This window comes from Urocampus carinirostris, unplaced genomic scaffold, assembly GCF_059441175.1.
Source record: "Urocampus carinirostris isolate Australia breed hairy pipefish unplaced genomic scaffold, RoL_Ucar_1.0 HiC_scaffold_95, whole genome shotgun sequence".
In the NCBI taxonomy this organism is placed as follows: Eukaryota; Metazoa; Chordata; class Actinopteri; order Syngnathiformes; family Syngnathidae; genus Urocampus; species Urocampus carinirostris.
Genome location: NW_028283202.1, coordinates 17,501 through 22,556, shown reverse-complemented (window position 1 = coordinate 22,556; position 5,056 = coordinate 17,501). Strand labels below are relative to the sequence as shown.

General features: G+C 59.0%; 1 non-coding gene across 1 annotated transcript; it reads left to right on the top strand.

Annotated features, from left to right (window-relative positions):
• Positions 1-2,321: 2,321 nt before the first annotated feature.
• On the top strand, positions 2,322-4,308 carry LOC148345122 (18S ribosomal RNA). Its single transcript, XR_015848821.1, has one exon. It is a non-coding gene; the product is annotated as an 18S ribosomal RNA (ribosomal RNA).
• The last annotated feature ends 748 nt before the right edge of the window (positions 4,309-5,056 follow it).

Sequence of the window (5,056 nt, the reverse complement as noted above, 5' to 3'; positions counted from 1 at the left end):
ACAGCCGCAGTACCGCCAAAATCCATGCAGCGGCGCTGGATTTATGGCCTCCGAAAGGCCCATTCATTCAGACGGGTCCATGTATTTTCAGCGACAGCCGCAGTACCGCCAAAATCCATGCAGAGGCGCTGAGTTTATGGCCTCCGAAAGGCCCATTCATTCAGACGGGTCCATGTATTTTCAGCGACAGCAGCAGTACCGCCAAAATCCATGCAGCGGCGCTGTATTTATGGCCTCCGAAAGGCCCATTCATTACCAACGGGGCTGCAGTAGCATCCCGCGGCCACGCAGGGGCAGATATTGTGAGGGAATTACATGGTAGTGGACGGAGCGCCCATGCATTTCCAATGGGAGTGCAGTACCTCAAAAATCCGCTCCAAGCCACCGAACTTGAGGGCCCGACGTTCCCTCAACACTAGCCCAGTGCAATCGACATTTCGTTCTGTGTACATTGTTACACAGAATGACAATACAAGGGAATTATTATTATTATTATTATTATTATGTATTCAGCCACTAGTGGCGGGCACAATACCCCAAACACTGGCCCGGCGCTGGCTGAGTTTATGGCCTCCGAAAGGCCCATACATTCAGACGGGTCCATGTATTTTCAGTTTTCCGTAGCAGGTGTGATTGTTTGTTTAATTAGGTAGTTTGTGTTGGTGACGGTGTTCCTAACTGTGGTGGCTTGTTTGTAGAATGTGGGGCCCTGCGTTTGTGTTATGTTGATTTCTGGTAATTTACTTTTTACTAAGTAGTCTTTCAGGTTTTTGTTTCTTTTAAAGGCTGAGATGATTTTGTAATCTTGGATTATGCTTGTGTTCTGTAGTGTCTGATTTATATTTTGTCCATTCATTCAGACGGGTCCATGTATTTTCAGCGACAGCCGCAGTACCGCCAAAATCCATGCAGCGGCGCTGAGTTTATGGCCTCCGAAAGGCCCATTCATTCAGACGGGTCCATGTATTTTCAGCGACAGCCGCAGTACCGCCAAAATCCATGCAGCGGCGCTGGGTTTATGGAATCCGAAAGGCCCATTCATTCAGACGGGTCCATGTATTTTCAACGACAGCCGCAGTACCGCCAAAATCCATGCAGCGGCGCTGTATTTATGGCCTCCGAAAGGCCCATTCATTCCCAACGGGGCAGCAGTAGCATCGCGCGGCCACGCGGGGGCAGATATTGTGAGGGAATTACATTGTAGTGGACGGAGCGCCCATGTATTCCTATGGGCAATGCATTTCCAATGGGAGTGCAGTACCTCAAAAATCCGCTAGAGGGCCCCGAACTTGAGGGCCCGGCGTTCCCTCAAGTGCCGATTTTATACCCCCTTCTCCAGCCGACAGCCAGAATTATATTAGGGACTCGCAATTTTGAGAGGTGAGCACCAGGGCTAATCAGCGGCCACCCGTGACCATTGAGTCCGACAGAGCAGAGGCTAGGGGCGGCCTCGCATCTCGCAATTACCGAGGGAAGATGCCGGTTCTCGAAAAATTTCTAAGTTTTTCAAATTTTAAAGTATTGAAGTATTTAGGGCGCTTCCCGCGGCCCTGGCTTTTGCATGTACCCCTCTAAGCTCCGGTTCTCGAAAAATGTCTAAGTTTTTCAAACTTTAAAGTATTGAAGCCGGACTTCCGCGGAGGCTGACAGGGGGCCTCCATCGAAGCACCCTTCACCCCCGGGTGAGCCGGCGTCGGCCCACGGGCCTGCCGGTTCCCCAACTGAGCGATTGGCACACGAGACCCGCCTCGGAGGGCCCACGTCGGCCGGCGCAAGCCGGTGTTCGGGCGTGCGGCTCCTCCGGCTTTGCGGGTCAAGCTCCAGCGCCGAGGATACTAGGCAAACGTTGGGCCCCCCCGAGCCGAGTGGATACCCGCCTCAGAAAGAGCTGGGGCGGTACGTACGGACGGCCTCACTAAGAGGGAACGGAAGCTACTAAAGCACACGTATAACTGTCCGATGTGCGAACGAAAGTGAGGCCGGACGAATCCGATACGAGTTACGAGTGAGGCGGGATCCACGGCTGGCACTCGCGGGGCCCTCTTGCGAAACCATGCCTCGGCGTGAACCTTTTGGCGGCAGAACCAAGACGAACCGAGGTCGAGCTTCCGTCTCGAGCCACACCCAGACGTCCGACCGTCGCGGAGCCCGACGCCACGCGTGCTAGGGCTCCGCGCGAAACATCGTTTCACGACACCCGCTCGTCAGCCCGTCCGAACGTATACGAGTGTCGCGCGGCCCCCCGGGCCCGGCTGTAGCCACAGCCTCGTCCCGGACCAGGGCCGCACCGCCACCAGCAGCGCCCCCCCGGCGGCAGACGCACTCTGGTTGATCCTGCCAGTAGCATATGCTTGTTTTCAAGATTAAGCCATGCATGTCTAAGTACGAATGGCCAGTACAGTGAAACTGCGAACGGCTCATTAAATCAGTTATGGTTCCTTTGATCGCTCCACCGTTACTTGGATAACTGTGGCAAATCCAGAGCTAATACATGCAAACGAGCGCCGACTCGCGGGCGGGGCTCCGGCCTCGCCCCGGGGACGCGTGCATTTATCAGACACAAAAACCCACGCGGTGTCCGGCGGGCGGGGGCTCAGCCGTCGCGCGCGTCCCCCGCGTCCGGCCTCCGCCTCTCCGGGCGGGGGCGTAAGCGGCGCGGGCGGCTCCGCGCGCGCCGGTCCTCGTTCCGCCGGCCCGGCCCCCCCTTTGTGTTGACTCAGGATAACCTCGTGCCGATCGCTCGCCCACCCGAGGCGGCGACGACTCATTCGAATGTCTGCCCTATCAACTTTCGATGGTAGACTCTGCGCCTACCATGGTGACCACGGGTAACGGGGAATCAGGGTTCGATTCCGGAGAGGGAGCATGAGAAACGGCTACCACATCCAAGGAAGGCAGCAGGCGCGCAAATTACCCACTCCCGACACGGGGAGGTAGTGACGAAAAATAACAATACGGGACTCGTTCGAGTCTCCGTAATTGGAATGAGCCGAACACAAACCCATCGGCCAGCATCCATTGGAGGGCAAGTCTGGTGCCAGCAGCCGCGGTAATTCCAGCTCCAATAGCGTATTTTAAAGTTGCTGCAGTTAAAAAGCTCCTAGTTGGACCCCGGGACGCGAGCTGACGGTCCGCCGCGAGGCGTGCATCCGTCTGTCCCAGCCCCTGCCTCTCGGCAAAAGCCCCCGTGATGCCCTTCGCTGGGTGTCACTCGCGGGGCCCGAAGCGTTTACTTTGAGGAAATTAGAGTGTTCAAAGCAGGCCACACGGCCGCCCCTGCATATCGCAGCTGGGAATAATGGAATAGGACTCCGGTTCTATTTTGTGGGTTGTCATGAACTGGGGCCATGATTAAGAGGGACGGCCGGGGGCATTCGTACTGCGCCGCTAGAGGTGAAATTCTTGGACCGGCGCAAGACGGACGAGAGCGAAAGCATTTGCCAAGAATGTTTTCATTAATCAAGAACGAAAGTCGGAGGTTCGAAGACGATCAGATACCGTCCTAGTTCCGACCATAAACGATGCCGACTCGCGATCCGGCGGCGTTATTCCCATGACCCGCCGAGCAGCACCCGGGAAACCGACCAAGTGTCTGGGTTCCGGGGGGAGTATTGTTGCAAAGCTGAAACTTAAAGGAATTGACGGAAGGGCACCACCAGGAGTGGAGCATGCGGCTTAATTTGACTCAACACGGGAAACCTCACCCGGCCCGGACACGGAAAGGATTGACAGATTGAAGGCTCTTTCTCGATACCGTGGGTGGTGGTGCATGGCCGTTCGTAGTTGGTGGAGCGATTTGTCTGGTTAATTCCGATAACGAACGAGACTCAAACATACTAAATAGTACCGCGGCCCCCCGCGCGGTCGGCGGCAGAAAACTTCTTAGAGGGACAAGTGGCTCTCAGCCACACGAGAATGAGCAATAACAGGTCTGTGATGCCCTTAGATGTCCGGGGCTGCACGCGCGCCACACTGAGCGTATAAGCGCGTCGTCTATCCCCGCGCCGGCAGGCGCGGGTAATCCTATGAACCCCGCTCGTGACAGGGCCTGGGGATTGCAATTATTTCCCACCAACGAGGAATTCCCAGTAAGCGCGGGTCATTAGCCTGCGTTGATTAAGTCCCTGCCCTTTGTACACACCGCCCGTCGCTACTACCGATCGGATGGCTTAGTGAGGTCCTCGGATAGTCCCCGCCGGGGCCGGCCCCGGCTCCGGCGGTGTGCCAGAAGACGGTCGAACTTGACTATCTAGAGGAAGTAAAAGTCGTAACAAGGTTTCTGTAGGTGAACCTGCAGAAGGATCATTAACGTACGAGCGGCAGCAGATCCGCCTCGGTACACCCCCGACGAGCCAGACGCCGAGGGCGGCGGGTCGTCGCAGGCGGAGGAAGAGGGTAGACCGGGACGGGACGGGACGGGGGGCGCGGCGCGGGTCACTCCCGGGCCGCGCGTCGGAGCGAGTTCGGCGGGCGCCACGCGGCGCGGCGCGACGCGAGAAAAGGCGGCGGGCGATGTCGCGCTACCTCCGTGCGAGCGGGGTAGCGCGCTCGTCCGACGACCCCAGTAGCGCGGCGCGGCGCGACGACAGGCGACCGCCAGCGACGGGCGAAAGGCGGCGGCCGTGCGCGGGACCCCCGTAACCGGGGAATCCCCCTATGCCGACGACCCTAGCTCGGCGCGGTTCTCGCGCTTCCGGCGCGCGCTTCCGGGGCGGCACTCGCCTCGACGACCTCTCCGTCCTTTAAAGGTAACGGTTCGGGCCGGCGCCCCGGCGTCCGTCCGCCCGTCGGTGTCGCGTGTCCGTGCGGCGCGGGGCTGCTCTCGGCGAGGGTCGCCGAGCAAGCGGATCCCCGCACGGATCACAACGGCCGTATGGCGGCGGCGTCGGGACGCCCGCCCGAGACGAAGGTTCAGGGCGACGAAACGGTGCTCCCACCGGCTACCTTTTTCCCCGGCCAAACGCGTCCGTCGGCCGGAGCCCTCGAGGGGCCGCGTAGCGCGCGCGTGGGCCGGCCCCCGGACACCGGAGTTCCTCCCGGGGCTCCGGACACCGGG